The sequence below is a fragment of the Littorina saxatilis genome, linkage group LG13, assembly GCF_037325665.1.
Source record: "Littorina saxatilis isolate snail1 linkage group LG13, US_GU_Lsax_2.0, whole genome shotgun sequence".
Taxonomy (NCBI): domain Eukaryota; kingdom Metazoa; phylum Mollusca; class Gastropoda; order Littorinimorpha; family Littorinidae; genus Littorina; species Littorina saxatilis.
This window is the reverse complement of record NC_090257.1, coordinates 41,035,095-41,051,981: the sequence shown is the minus strand read 5'-3', so window position 1 is coordinate 41,051,981 and position 16,887 is coordinate 41,035,095. Positions and strand designations below refer to the sequence as shown.

The window sequence follows — 16,887 nt, the reverse complement described above, 5'->3', positions numbered from 1 at the left end:
CCATGAATATAATTCATGTTGTCACTGTCGCTAAATTCAGAGTGAGACTTGGAGAAATTACTTTCGATAGACTTGAAAACAGAACGTAAATGAAAACTTTAAAAAAAAAAAAGAATAAATCTAAAGGTTTTTTGTTTAGAAAAGAAACCAAGTCCTTGTTCATTTCATTTCAATAACAAAACTAATGAACATTTAAATTTGTTAAATTGTTGAACCCTCATATTTTTCTAGACATTGTAGTTTTATCCTTGAAGTCCTTGAAGTTACAGAGCCAGATGAAAAAAGAAAAGATCTAACACACACAACATTTAAATGACCCGGTGTTGGTGTGGGTAGCCTACACAGGAAGAAAGCTGTTAAAGGGATTGCATAAAAGTTGTGTGTCCAAGGGATTGTGTGTGTGCACGTGATACCAGTGCTTCACTTTTGTGTGTTTATCACTTTTGTCTTTCTCTTGTGCGAGTTTAATACTGCTCGCCGTTGTCAACTATCGTAAATAATCTTTCTAACGTGTAACTGTGCATCACTCTTGTGTGTTTAAAACTGTACACTTCCTCTTGTGTGAGTTTAAGACTGCTCGACGTCATCAACTATCGTAAATAATCTTTGTTCACGTGTAACTGCGCATCACCTTTGTGTGTGTTAAAATGTTTGCCGCCTTTCGCTGCGCACTATCGCACTTCGTCGATACCATCCTCCCAAACCTCCCCCTCCACGACTTTTTGGAACTGTCGTAAATGATGATAATAACCAAGTTAAGCCGATACCGTATGGATGATCGTCGCTTTCTCCACTCATAACTGTGCATCACTTTCATGTGTGTAAGACTTCTGTCCTACTTTTGTGCGAGTTAGAGACTGCTCACCTTTGTTAAACACCTTAATTTTCGCCGATATATACCCCAGGGATGTTGCTACAAATGTGTGCTAATCGGACAAATGTCCTGACTGCATCAACATGAATAGGACATTTGACCGGTTATACCCCCCCCCTCCCCTCCCCAAACCACCACCGAACCCAACTACCTTTGGGAACTGTCGTAAATAATCTGTGTCAATTTATAACTGTGCATGATATTTGTGTGAGCAAGACACTCCCCGGCTTTGTGGGCTCTCATAAATACAGTGGAACCCCCTTTTACGACCTCCGAACATCTGAGAAAATCAGGTCTTAAAAAGGAGGGAGTCTTAAAATGGAGGTAACTTTACAGAGGCTATGAAGAAAACGACTGAGAAAACAGGGTCTTAAAAGGGAGGAAGTCTTAAATCGGGGGGGGGGGGGGTGTCTTAAAAGGTGGGTTCCACTGAACTCTGTGTCCACACTAAAATGCGGGTCAGAGTTTACGAGGAATCAAGTCCACAAAGTTAACAAGCGCTGGCAAAAAGAAAGTTTCCTCTGATTTTTGTGAGAGGTGTTTGTTGACCCTTCTACAAAAAGCAAAGAACGAATCGTGTTGGTAAAATGGAGCCCCTAGACCTCTAACGATGACTAAAATAATGTAGGATCCTATCGCTAACCTTGTGCAGTCAGCTTAACATTCTTTTCTTTATACGAAGGAATCGCAAACGAGAGAGAGAGAATTGAACTTTATTTAACAAGGATTAAGATTTAAGGCTACGCCTTTTCTTACAATCTGTCCTTGGGACGCATAGACACACAATTATATAATTAACAAGAAGAGCAAACGCTCGATCGAGTCACTTTCGCAGTTCTGAATATTATATGAGGCATCAGATGGACAGGAAGAAATTGCTATTCACAACACAATGAGTCACGTTCACATAAAATTTGAGCCCGGTCACTTTTATAGTTTCCGAGAAAAGCCCAACGTTAAGTTGTGTGTTGCCGAACAGAAAAGGCTAGTTATCTCCCTTGTTTTTCTGATAACGTTCGTAAAAGGCTACAGATGTAAATACTTTGATGTAAAGAATAATCCTACAAAGTTTCAATCACATCCGATGAACTTTGTCAAAGATATAAAATGTCTAATTTTTCCTTTGACGCTGACCTGTGACCTTGAAAAAGGTCAAAGGTCAACGAAACCATCGTTAAAGTGTAGAGGTCATTGGAGGTCACGACTAAACAAAATATGAGCCCGATCGCTTTGATAGTTTCCGAGAAAAGTCCAACGTTAAGGTGGTGTCTACGGACGGCCGGCCGGACGGCCGGCCGGACAGACTAACACTGACCGATTACATAGAGTCACATTTTCTCAAGTGACTCAAAAATTAAAAAATGTTAAAAAGTTAACCAACAAAAGGAGGTCGGAAAACTTCAGCACGTGATAATAAAGATGACGATGATGATGACGATGATACTGATGATGATGATAATAATGATGATGATGATGATAGAGAGAGAGAGAGAGAGAGAGAGAGAGAGAGAGAGAGAGAGAGAGAGAGAGATGGATGGATGGATGGATGTTTTATTGTTCTAATCAATGATTTGATTTTGACAATTTTCAGACAAATGAAATTGGTGCATAAAACGAAATTACTAAGGGTGAGATACATTGGGCTTTATAAACATAGCCTACACATGCAAATAAGTGAGGCAAAATAAAGAAAGAGCCTGCCAAATGTTGAGACATAATCATGGAAACATAGCTTGGAAAGATGATATAACTTAAGCAAACATTGTCAGACGACACCAAGACACATACACATATATACACGTACAGACACGGACACACACACACACACACATACACACACACACAGACACACACACACACACACACACATGTGTGGGCACACACACAGCAGATTATATACACATATGAAGCAGTCATTAAATGCATACAACAAATGTATGAAACTAAACAGCATACACACACACATATACACACACGGGCGCGCGCACACACGCACGCACGCACGCACACACACACACACACACACACACACACACAGGCGCACGCACACACGCGCACACACACACACACACACACACACACATACATACACACACACACACCAATTAACGCACATATTTTCCGAGATGAAGAGGTTGTAACATGCCAGGGAGTTCACGTTTACGGCACTCTCAAGTCAATCTCTTGTTACGGGGAATGCATCAATGTTTCCAGAGCATGATATATGTTCGTACAGGGAACGCGAGAATCACGTGAGCGGTTCGTTTTCTGCAAGTCTTTTTTGTCGCATTCGTGAGGCCAAGAACAGGTACTTTGCAAAGGATACAAGCTGATCCTCTACCGTACAAGTGAGCAAATATCGTAAACAGTCTTCATCTGAAAAATACTGTATTCTGCCAATATATCTCTGCCTGATGCCATCGTAAGTGGGGCAATAAAAAACAACATGGCTTTCGTCTTCAGCATTATCCGGGCAGAAAGGACAGTCACGACTGGTGTCAGAGTGAGAGTAACGATGTCGATGGGCATTGAATGGGGAGACCCCCAGTCTAAATCTGGACAAAGCAACTTTATAAAGGCTCACATGAATCATGTCCAGGTATTCTTCGTGCCCAATACAACTTTTGAAACTGTGGTAAAATTCAAGGCGTGTACTTTCTGACAGACGTGTAAACCATTCCTGTGAAAACTGGTGCCTCATTGTCTCCTTCAGGTCTCCCAGAAACAAGAGAGAGAGAGAGAGAGAGAGAGAGAGAGAGAGAGAGAGCCAGGAGGGAGACAGAGAGAGATGGAATAAGAGAGAGAGAGAGAAAATCTACGACCCCAAAAGCAAACATACAAACAAACAAAACCTTATACAACAACAACGGCACAACACACACACACACACACACACACACATACACACACACACACACACACACACACACACACACACACACACACACACAATCACCGTATAGGCTTATATTTTTGCTTCAGGGGTGTCACCATAAAATGAATGTTGCAGCCCCTGCCAATCAAATTTGCTGAGGCAGCATATGGCATGTCAACGTGACACGAATGTCACGCTCAGTCAAAATCATTTCCCTGTTTAAAATGAACTCTTACTTGAATGTGTGTCGCTCTCACATTCGCGGTGCATTTAACACGGCGCGTCTATTTTCAAAGCAGGCGTCATATCTTTGGTAAAATGCATTCGTTAAGTTTACGGCCCATGTCAAACAAAATTGAAAAGCGTTACATTTTTTGTATTTTTTTTCTCGGCAGGGAAGAAGCTTATGTTTAAATGTTTGAAAATATACCTTCCTTTAGCTTGTTGTTACGTAAATTGGGTAAAATCAACATTAATTAACATTCATTTTCCTTAAAGGTCCTTGTCTACATTTTTATACCGAAATCGCCATTTGACCATTAAAATGCAGAGTCTATTATCTACAAATATCAACAATACACCCCCTTTCGATCAGGAAAGACGAAGCCAGTGTAGCTGTTTGAAAATTCATTGTAGTATTCCAGCGTAGTACTCATAGTAGGATATCCTTATTTGGAAAATGCCAAGCGCAAAACTCCTCTCAAATCCCGTGCATTTCGTGCGTTTAAAAAAAAAAGCGTGGACAGCGCTCCAGTGTCAAACTGTTGCTGCACTTGTTTGGGCGTGGCTATAAGCATAGTGACATGAATTTGTGTCAGTATTTTTAGGCAAAGCACATGTTCTCAGCAAACAGAAAACAAAATATTGGAAGCGTGAGTCACGCTACCCAAAAATAAAATCTTTTTTTACATATATTTTTTTTTTCTATAACTTTTTTCCCCATGGTTCATTCATCATTAGACATAATTTTGTATCGAAATCTAACCATAAGATTATTGAAAAAAAGCAAAAATGTAGACGACCACCTTTAACAGCAGGTGCACACTTACCAGGATCAAAGCGAAAATGTTTTTTTCACTTGTCGATGCTGACGTTGTTGTTTTTGATGAAGAAGTCTTGAAGAAGAGAAAAGGTAGATTTGTATAAGTCTTGTGTCCTGACCGTGAGAATTTTTCTTCAGCACAAAAAAAAAGAAGAACGAGAAACTTCAATCAAGAAGTAGGAGAAGAACACTAATCGAACAATTCCATGCCAAATATACATATATAGTATGCGGTGATGTGCAGGCGAAGTAACCGTTCACGACATTGTAGCACGAAAACGAAGACGTCAATTTGCTGAACTGAGACACACGCAATAAGCAACAAGGTCCTGAAAGTGTTGGAAGAAATGACAATCTTGAGGAAACAGAAGAAATTAACTGAAAAATGCCATGCCAAGTATATATAATATGTGCTGATGTGCAGACTATAATACCGGTCACGACATTGTAGCACGATAACCTAGACGTCAATTCGCTAAACTGAGACAAAATCTACGGTGGTAAAACCACACTTAATTAGCAATAAGGTCCGGAAGTGTCAGAAGAAACTAAAATCACGAGGAAGGAGGAGAAATTAATTGAAAAATGTCATGCCAGATATAAGCCTATTTACGCCAGTGTGCAGGCTATAACAAGTAAGTAACCGTTCACGACAAGACAAAAACAAGACAAGACACCAACAAGTCGCGTAAGGCGAAAATACAATATTTAGTCAAGTAGCTGTCGAACTCACAGAATGAAACTGAACGCAACGCAACGCAGCAAGACCGTATACTCGTAGCATCGTCACTCCACCGCCCGTGGCAAAGGCAGTGCCCGTGGAATTGACAAGAAGAGCGGGGTATTCGTTGCGCTGAGAAGGATAGCACGCTTTTCTGTACCTCTCTTCGTTTTAACTTTCTGAGCGTGTTTTTAATCCAAACATATCATATCTATATATTTTTGGAATCAGGAACCGACAAGGAATAAGATGAAAGTGTTTTTAAATTGATTTCGAAAAAAAATTTTGATAATAATTTTTATATATTTAATTTTCAGAGCTTGTTTTTAATCCGAATATAACATATTTATATGTTTTTGGAATCAGCAAATGATGGAGAATAAGATAAACGTAAATTTGGATCGTTTTATAAATTTTTATTTCTTTTTTACAATTTTCAGATTTGTAATGACCAAAGTCATTAATTAATTTTTAAGCCACCAAGCTGAAATGCAATACCGAAGTCCGGGCTTCGTCGAAGATTACTTGACCAAAATTTCAACCAATTTGGTTGAAAAATGAGGGCGTGACAGTGCCGCCTCAACTTTCACGAAAAGCCGGATATGACGTCATCAAAGACATTTATCAAAAAAATGAAAAAAACGTTCGGGGATTTCATACCCAGGAACTCTCATGTCAAATTTCATAAAGATCGGTCCAGTAGTTTAGTCTGAATCGCTCTACACACACACACACACACACGCACGCACGCACACACATACGCACATACACCACGACCCTCGTTTCGATTCCCCCTCGATGTTAAAATATTTAGTCAAAACTTGACTAAATATAAAAAAGACGTCAATTCGCTGAACACGCCGACAAAAGCTTTAAGACTACGGTCGTAAAAAGTGTGAGACAAATCGTGAGAAATGGGGTTCTCTGCGGTCACGTGCATGTTTCATAACCTAGCGCTGACATGCAGGACATATTTATACAATAACTACAGTGGAACCTCCCTTTCAAGATCCCCCCCCCCCATTTTTTTTTCTTCAGACTTTCCTCCTTTTTAGGACACTCCCTTCTCAGATGCTCTCTTCATAGCCTCTGTAAATATACCTCCATTTTCCGACTCCCTCCCTTTTCAGACCTGATTTTCTTACATTTTAAAAAGGTCGTAAAAGGGGGGTCCACTGTAAAGGCTACTACCGCTTGCGTGGGAGGATAAAACACGGCTTACTGCCTTCTTTTCTTGATCTAGGTCCCCTTTTTGTTTTGTCTGCTTTCTCGTTGGACATGGTCGTCTGCGTCGTGACCTACCGAGGATTCAAAGAGCTTTAGATCATGACAGCTCTCGCACGAAAGGGCTCTTATTCTTTTACCGCAAATGTGTGGATAACCGAGAAATATAAAAATGAGAAATTGCTATTAATGTGAAATTGTGTCAGACTGCACCATTTTGAATGTGAGATTCAATATTTCACGGAACCCCTCGAAGGTCAGAGATATTATTTCTTTTCCTTCATCAGTCGTTCATACTTTCTCTCTCTGTTGCTCTCTCTGTATCCCTCGCTCCCCCCCTCCCCCCAATAAGGCCAAGAGGGGTTAAAGTATAGCCAAAGTTCTCTCTCTCGCAAGCGCGCTCGCTCTCTCTCTCTCTATCTCTCTCTCCGTCTCTCTCTATCTCTGTCTCTCTCTCCGTCTCTCTCTCCCTCTCTCTTTCTCTATCTGTCTCTCTCTCCGTCTCTCTCTGTCTCACTCTCTCTGTCTCACTCTCTGTCTCACTCTCTCTCTCTCTCTCTCTCTCTCTCTCTCTCTCTCTCTTCCTCTCTCTCTCAAGATAGTGAGCAAGTGCAAAACAAAAATAGTAACCCGGAAAGAGAGAGAGCGACTTAGAAAGAAGAGATGAACGAATATCCGCTTGCTTACAATAATAGCGTTTTCGCGAATGTGACTAAATCAGCCAAAATAATAAATGGGAGGAAAGGCGACATACGACATGTACACCAGTCGCTTAGGTTAAAAATACAACAATGTTAGGATCGTAAACTAAACAAAAAATTTAGAGTAACAGCCTAATTCTGAATCTGAGAGTGCCTTTATTAGTAATTCCTGTGCGAATGTAAATGTGATATCTGCGGGATTGGAGACGTTTTTTTCACGTAGTAATCCATGTTATTTTGGTAATAATATCAAGAAAACCCTGCTTGTACAGAATAACAGATGTTTCAACCCAAACCAGCGTATCGTAACATTGTACGTGTTATATCCATTTTCACCACTGAATGAGTCATTCACGCACACGGCTAGGATGAACATTCGAAACATTTTAACAAGTTCATTTCACGCCCTTATCGGTTACTCCCCCTTAATGTCAGACGATGCAAAGCGAGGTACTGATAGGGGCGACGCAAACCGCTGAATGTCTCGCTTTGAAAGAACACGCGTACCTTGTAGATGTGGTTATACATTTAAAATCAGCAACGAACGTCCTTCATTTGCCATCATACCACTCTGATCATACTATCCTATCTGGTCCTTAATTGGCACTCCAACAAAGCCTGTAGGACAGGAAGCTGCATCATTATCATCATCAACTTCCTTCATTCCCGTCCCAAGTAAAGCATCCTGTAACTCACCTTAGATCCGTCCACGTTTTTAACATTCGTCCACTCAGAAAATCCACACTGTTGCGCTGTGAAATCTCGACAAATCAGGTGATCACCAAATAAAAAAATAAAAAAAATAAAAACAACATAGACAAAATTGTCTGCGGTTAACTGTTACGAACCTTGTCTCCGAAGCGCCCGACGACATATGACATATACATATAACAAAATCTAAAGAAAAACCGCAATCCACAGAGAGAAAGAGAGAGACAGAGAGAGAGAGAGAGAGAGAGAGAGAGAGAGAGAGAGAGAGAGAGAGACAGACAGACAGAGACAGAGAGACAGAGACAGAGAGAGACACACAGAGAGAGACAGAGAGAGAGAGTGAGAGAGAGAGAGACAGAGAGAGAGTGAGAGAGAGAGAGAGACACACACACACACACACAGACAGAGACAGAGATTGTGCACCGAGAAAAAGAGAGAGAGAGAGAGAGATTGTGCACCGAGAGAGAGAGAGAGAGAGAGAGAGAGAGAGAGAGAGAGAGAGAAGCAAACAAACAAACAAACAAACAAACGAGCAGCCTAACAAGCAAGCAAACAAGGAAGAAAACAAACTGTTTACCCCTGTCTCAAAATTTGGCAAGGGGATTAATTGTGCGAGACAAAAATAAAACAACACAAAACTAACAGAAAAAATATGCATACGTAACAGATGACTACATAAAAACTGCACTAAAATCTGTCATCACAAACACAGACACACACTCAGTCACCACTCATCAACCAACAGCTCCCGTGTCACAAGTGGTGTCCTTTCAGCCTGTTAAAGGCACACTCTGTACCATGAAAAATGGCATCATGTTCACCTTTGTTATGTACATACCAGGATTACTCCTAAAAACCATGTATTGATTTTGTCATGACAATAATTGAATACATTTTGTTTAAACCAAAAATGGCATGCCAGATATAAGCCTATACACGCTGATGTGTGCAGGTCATAAGTAACCGTTCACGACAAGACAAACACAAAGCCGTTCGGCTCACAATCTAAAAATAAAGTTGACACACTTTTACACACTCTACATTGTAGTGTTCCACTTTTGAACGCAGTTCTTGTAACTAGTTGAAAAGACAGTGTGAAATACTATATGATTCTACGGGCAAAAAAAGTAGCACACATGGTAAAAACTATTAACGTTTACCGCCAGTGCTACTTTTGCTACCTTTGGTTTTATAAAGTGGCTCTGAAATCTTATCCCTTTTTATAAAAATGTCTTTGAAAAATAAACTCATTCTTTTAAAATCCCTTACCTCCAACGCTTTTTGGAGACAAAAAATAAAATTTATATTGCGTAGAAAAAACGAACAACAAAAACTTCTTAAAAAAACTTGTATCATCATCTCTCTCACCCACCCCGTCATCCTCCCCTTTTCCTCACTTTTATCAGCCTTTTATCGTATCACTTTTTCATGTCCCTAAAAGGAATATTTTCCGGTGAGGACGTAATTGACCCCCTAGTTGCAGTACTTTTGCAATTACATGCACATTTTTCGTATTTCACACTCTCTTCACAACTGGTTACAAAAACTGTGTCCAAAAGAGGATTTTGTTTGTTTGTTTGTTTGCTTAACGCCCAGCCGACCAGGAAGGGCCATATCAGGGCGGTGCTGCTTTGACATAACGTGCGCCACACACAAGACAGAAGTCGCAGCACAGGCTTCATGTCTCACCCAGTCACATTATTCTGACACCGGACCAACCAGTCCTAGCACTAACCCCATAATGCCAGACGCCAGGCGGAGCAGCCACTAGATTGCCAATTTTAAAGTCTTAGGTATGACCCGGCCGGAGTTCGAACCCACGACCTCCCGATCACGGGGCGGACGCCTTACCACTAGGCCACCGTGCCGGTTCCAAAAGAGGAACACTTCAATTTTCATTGCATGGTATAAGAACACCCCCCCCCCCCCTTGGACACATACCAACAATGAACAGCCTTGATGCGTTCTGTGCGGGTGTAGGGTGAGAATAGGCCTACTTGTGTCAATCAATTTCGTAATTGACACATCCATGTCAATATGTGAAATGGAATTCCACAAGAATTATAGACAAGTGGTCGTTATTGAAAGGTGAATGATATTGGAAATAATATCTTTGAGGTGGTCGTGGTAGGCAGGTGCTCGTAGTCAAGAGGTTGTCGTGAGGGCAGGTTCGGCTGTACCCAGTCTGTAATGGTGCCTTCTAAACATCAAAAGCATGACCACAAGTTCACACGCCATAATGTCGCCGGTACGGATTCAACATTGCACGAAGCGTTCTCTAGTTTAGGTGTTCGCGGGTCATGACCAGAAGCAGACTTATTTTCTTGCAGTTAACATTAGCTTCCATTAGTGAGGGCCCCAAAGGGGGGGTATCATCACGATCACGGGAAGGGAAATTTTAGCTTTCACGATCACAGTTACCTTGATTTTTGTTTTCACGATCACAAACACCTTGACGAATAGAGGATCATAGAGTGATACAGCTGTGAAAAATGTACGTTGAAAATAAAATGCTTTGCAATAATGCCCATCACAATCACGAAAACAAATGACGATCACGATCACGAGACTTGATTTTTTTGTCATCACGGATCACGGGCAAAGTCCCATCACGATCACAGAAATGGAAATTTCGGCAATCACGGTCACAGAAAGGTCAAAAAACGCCAATCACGATCACGATTTTAAACCCTTTGGGGCCCTCATTAGTGCAGCCATCGGAAGCACAAAACTTGAAGTAAAGTGAAAAGTAATAAGCGGCTTAACGTTGAAAGGGTGACTCGAGGGCGCCTCTACCTGTTTTGACAAGCATTCGGAGCTACACAATCAATGAATGCACATGTTCTTTCTTTCCTATTCTCGGGTGCAGTTCAGGTTTAAAACACACACCTTACAAAAACTCGTTATTATTTTTGATTGTAAATTCTTTGACATCAGAGCGCACTAAAGTCCGTCGGAGCTTCTGCAATAGTCTGCTGGACGTACAAGAACGTACTTAGCTGGATTTCCAAGACGAACACATTTTCAGTCGTGTATCTATACCGACGTGAATATAGTGAAGGGCATATGACAAATAACGCCTACTAATGAAGCCGAAGGTATCAAAGATCTTCCAAAAGTCCTCCTGGTTTTGGGACCTACCGAAGTTCCATTTAGAGAGTCCTTGGACCCCCGACAAATTAAAATTGGGGGTCCCGGGACCCCGCTAGGCAGAGTGTCGGTGGGTAGCCCTGAGAAAGTGTCTTTAAACCAAACACTAGTGGGGCTCAGTGCCCTTGATGTTTAGTCATCGAGGAAAAGGCTTTTGCCATACATGAACATGTACTTCGCGACACGCACTGTAGAGCGAACATTCTTAATGTCAAAAAGGAGCGTCGACTTTGGCAGCTTTCAGAAGGCGAGATAAAAATAACAGTCTTACAATGAAATCCACATTTTAGGAAACCCCCCCCCCCCCCCCCCCCTGAAGTAAGACTTCCACCTTTTGCGGACCTTGAATGTTCACATTTCTGTTCTTAACATCTGTACATTAATTTACCCCCATGTTTAGACTCCCTCCTTTTTAAGACTCCCTCTTTTTTAAGACTTGATTTTCTCCGATTTTTTTTAGGTCTTAAAATGGGGGTTAGATTCACTGTACATACTGACACTATATTGCACGCCATGCGACTCTTGCTGACAGAAGCAAAAGCAACGAGAAACCCAGCAACTATCCGTCCGCCCCCGTGTGAACTTGGAGTTCAGGGTTTCATCAAACAAAACGCATTGCCACCAGGCAAAGAGAACAAACCCAACGACGCGCTTCGGTAAACACGCAGTCCTCCTTCATATAAAGGTGATTTTACCTACCTGTGGCCTATATCTATCACTACAGGTGATTTTACCTACCTGTGGCCTTTATATCTATCACTGCGGGGCTGATTGATATTTGCAGTGATTGAAAAAATATGAATACTCAGAGATCAAACATGATTGACACGTTTAGTCATTAATAAAAACATAATTTTTAGTGTGATAGAGCTACGGTTCATTTGAGTAAATTTTCTATGTCCATATTCAGTTTATTTTGCTTACCTGTGACCTTTACTAAGTTGTGTTGGAAGTGATTTAAAAGGACAGTAATAATGAGAGATAAAGAGATCAATTTGGGTAAATATTTTGTCATCACGAACAGGTCATTTTACGTACCTCTGGCTTTTGCTGAATGGTGTTTGCAGTGATTGCAAAAATATCAACACAGATACTTAAATAGATAGATTTACAGATAATGTCGGTAAATATATTCGTAAGTTCACGTCCAGTGTATTTTGTGAAAAAAATCCAACATGCAACAGTAGTAATGGTATAGTGGTTGAAGAAGAAGAGTTAGATGAAGATAGAAAAGAACAACAGCAACAGCAATGACGACGAAGACAACAATTAAACAGCTTTAGCAATAGGAAAACAGCCTCCCTTTTAAGTTTTATTAGTCGCTACTCAATACTCAACTCACTCAACTCAATGCCCGTCACTCCTGTCAGGGTATTATGGGCCGCCAACAACAGCTCTCCAGAGTCCTCTGTCCTGGGCCATCTTTTCTATCTGACTCCAGGTGTAGCCCATCTTTCTGGTGTCGGCGCTACTCAATACACTGACTGTTTTTCCTGTTCTAAGGTCTGTGGCGTTTCTGAATAAAAGTAAACTTCGTGATAACTGAACAATCGATCTTATGAGAAACTCCTCAGTTACTGAAATAAAGTTTTCATAGGTCTGAATTTCACTGCACCAATATCGATCCTAAACGCTTTCAGTTGTACGTGTACGCCTGGCTTTGCGCACTGATCTAGTCACACGTATTGTTGTTTCAGTCGTCCCTGCTTGTTTTATGGGAAAACCCGTGAAGGGAAAACACATCGAAGCTATTCCCACTTAATAAAAGTGCAGACAGAGTACTCTAGCGTATATATATATCTGTTTTGCACCTTGAGTATTCTCAAACAAACTTGGTGTATTTTCAGAAAATGAGCGTAGTCCACACAACATTTTGACATCCATGATTGAAACATGCGTCCGTCACACCGTTAATTAGGTTCACCAATACATTTAAAACTAATGCTTTTTTAAATGTTTACTGACAAAGACTTTAACTTAATGTGTAATCATGTGTCAAAATTTTTGTTTGTTTGTTTGTTTGTTTGTTTGCTTAACGCCCAGCCGACCACGAAGGGCCATATCAGGGCGGTGCTGCTTTGACATTTAACGTGCGCCACACACAAGACAGAACTGAGAAGTCGCAGCACAGGCTTCATGTCTCACCCAGTCACATTATTCTGACACCGGACCAACCAGTCCTTGCACTAACCCCATAATGCCAGACGCCAGGCGGAGCAGCCACTAGATTGCCAATTTTAAAGTCTTAGGTATGACCCGGCCGGGGTTCGAACCCACGACCTCCCGATCACGGGGCGGACGCCTTACCACTAGGCCAACCGTGCCGGTATGTGTCAAAATACTGGATCGGCTTCGGTATGGGCTCGAGAAGTAGTCTAGGAATTTTTCTCGCGCTCAAATCAAAACAGCCCAACAAAATAATGTTCAAAACAAACCCACAATCAACGATGTACATAATGACATATCTCTTACCTCAGACGAACCGTAGCAACTTGTATCGGTGGCAGGGACGAAAGACAGCTCACGAGAGGCAAAGCAAGAAGCAGTTTACTGGGGACACTTCCACTGATGATAATGATAGGAGCACACAGCTATGCACGGATCAATGAACACACAGCGAGCGTGAGAGCGTGAACTGTGTTATACCTGTGTCTGTCTCCCTGGCTACAAGCTTCAGCACAGCGTGACTGCATGAATGGCTGCACCTCTGATTGAGTTCTGGACACCCACAACAAATTAAACGTCCTAACAAATTACCTTTCTGGTGTTGTTTTTCTTAAATTTTGATTTATAGTTCTGGGTACGACTTTCACCAATGCACGCGGGCTGCTCTGTCGCCAATTTGTCAACTATATCACTCTCTTTCACCTTCTTCTTCTCGTTTGCTACTCTCTTTCACCTAAACTCTCTTCGTTCTGTGTGCAATTGGCAGCCTCTCTCTCTTCGTTCTGTGTGCGATTGACAGACTCTCTTTCTCTCTCTCTCTCTCTGTTCGCTGTGTGCGAGATTGTGTGTTGTCTCGCGTCCTGTCGTCTAACCCTCCGGCCTGTGGCAGACTGACCGTTCAAACCGAGATTTCCCCACACACACGGTCGCCCCTCCCTTTCAACCAGCTGATGGCACTCTCCGGTCTGGGCCGGTTCGAACCCTGCATCCCAACCCCCCCTCCCCTCCCCCCTTCCATTCCTTCTTCTCATTCCCCCCCACCTGCATTGTCCTTGTTGTTTTCTTTCTTTTTACATTTAGTCAAGTTTTGACTAGATGTTTTAAAATAGAGGGGGGAATCGAGACGAGGGTCGTGGTTTATGTATGTCTGTGTGTGTGTGTGTGTGTGTGTGTGTGTCTGTGTGTGTGTGTAGAGCGATTCAGAGTAAACTACTGGACCGATCTTTATGAAATTTTACATGAGAGTTCCTGGGTATGATATCCCCAGACGTTTTTTTTCATTTTTTCGATAAATGTCTTTGATGACGTCATATCCGACCTAAGCTTTTGTAAAGGTTGAGGCGGCACTGTCACACCCTCATTTTTCAATCAAATTGATTCAAATTTTTGTAAAGCAATCTTCGGCGAAGGCCGGACTACGGTATTGCATTTCAGCTTGGTGGCTTAAAAAATAATTAATGACTTTGGTCATTAAATTTCTGGAAAATTGTAATAATTTTTTTTTTATATATAAAACGATCCAAATTTACGTTCATCTTATTCTACATCATTTTCTGATTCCAAAAACATATAAATATGTTATATTTGGATTAAGAACAATCTCTGAAAATTAAAAATATAAAAATTATGATCAAAATTAAATTTCCGAAATCGATTTAAAAACAATTTCATCTTATTCCTTGTCGGTTCCTGATTCCAAAACCATAGGTATGATATGTTTGGATTAAAAACACGCTCAGAAAGTTAAAACGAAGAGAGGCACAGAAAAGCGTGTTATGCAGCACAGCGAAACCACTACCACGCTAAACAGGCTCGTCAGTTTCACTCCGTTTTGCACAAGCGGCGGACTACGGTCATTGTGAAAAAAATGCAGTGCGTTCAGTTTCATTCTGTGAGTTCCACAGCTTGACTAAATGTAGTAATTTCGCCTTACGCGACTTGTTTTCTCTTTCCCTCCCTCTTCCTTCCCTTTTTAAATTTTTAAAATTTTATTTATGGCCTCTTTCCTTTCAACCGTCTCACCCCCCCCCCCCTCCCCCCCCCCCCTGCAGTGTCTGTTGCTCTCTTCCTGTGCTCCCTTCTAAAGCAGCCTCTTTCTTTCATATCTGTCCTCCCCTTGCAGGTTCTCTGCTCCCCCCCACACCCCACCCCCACCCCCACCCTGCAGTGTCCGTTGCTCTCTTCCTGTGCTCCCTTCTAAAGCAGCAGAGAAGCTTTTTAGCATGAATGTCCCAGCAGCAACCATCCTCTGGGTTATGGACTACCTGACAAACAGGCCACAGTATGTTAGGGTGGGGGGGCAATCAGTTTCAGACACAATCTGCACAAACACAGGGGCACCACAAGGCACAGTACTCTCACCTTTTCTTTTTTCTCTCTACACAGCAGATTTCAGAAGTTCTAGTGACTCCTGCCCCATAACCAAGTTTGCTGACGACACTGGACTGACCGGACTGCTGACTGTTGACGACGACTCTGACTACAGGCAGGAGGTAGATAGGTTTGTGGGGTGGTGTGAAAACAACTATTTAGAGCTTAATGTGGGGAAGACAAAGGAAATGATAATGGACAACAGGAGGGGGGAACATGTACACAGGGAGATAGTGATCAAGGGGGAGGTCGTAGAGAAGGTAGAGCAGTATAAGTATTTGGGGGTGATTATAGACAATAAGTTGACATGGAAACCAAACTCTGATGCCCTTGTGAAGAAACTCCACTCTCGCCTGTACTTTTTGAGAAAACTCAGGTCTTTTAACATCAGACAAGAAATCCTTCAGATGTTTTACACTTCAACGTGCAATAGTGTGTTGTACTTTGGCTCCGTGTGTTGGGGTGGCAACATCAACAAGCAAGACAGGGATAGATTAGATAAATTCATCAGGAAAGCAAGTGGGGTGGTAGGGAGGAAGCAGGACAATTTCACATCAACACATGAACGACGACTGACTGACAAGGTACAGAAGATTTTGGCTGACGACTCGCACCCACTCAGACCGGAATTTGACAGTAGACGGACAGACAGGAGCAACAGATTCAGACAACCAACCGCAAGATCCACACGCTACAGAAATTCGTTCATTCCATCTGCAATTCACATCTTCAATTCTCAGGTGGGGCGGTAGATGCTGGTGTTGTCGCTCTGATGCACGGGGTCAGTGTTCTGTATTGTTTCAGTATTGTTGATTTTGTTTTGCATTCTACTCTCTTAATCTTAGACAACATGTGATAACCGGCAAGGTGCTGACTTTCTTTTGTGCATTGTTGATGGTGAATGCATGTTAATTTATTTTTAATATACTTTCTTATGTGATAACCAATGTGCTATATTTTCTCAGGACAAAGAACAAATGTTTATTTTGAAGGTGTTATGTATGTTATTATTACGGACACAAACGCTCAGCAATGTAATTTCTCTTTTAGAGA

General features: G+C 41.7%; 1 protein-coding gene across 2 annotated transcripts in view; it reads right to left on the bottom strand.

The window, feature by feature from the left end:
• The window catches only part of LOC138945758 (patatin-like phospholipase domain-containing protein 4), an 85,988-nt gene that overhangs the window by 56,514 nt on the left and 12,587 nt on the right, over window positions 1-16,887 (bottom strand). The window contains exon 1 of one of the 2 annotated variants that reach the window (XM_070317267.1): window positions 13,771-14,334. The exons of the other annotated variant lie outside the window; for it this stretch is intronic. The gene's annotated coding sequence lies outside the window, so the exon portion shown is untranslated. Of the gene's footprint in view, window positions 1-13,770; window positions 14,335-16,887 lie in introns of those variants that run through there. 2 annotated transcript variants of the gene reach the window in all.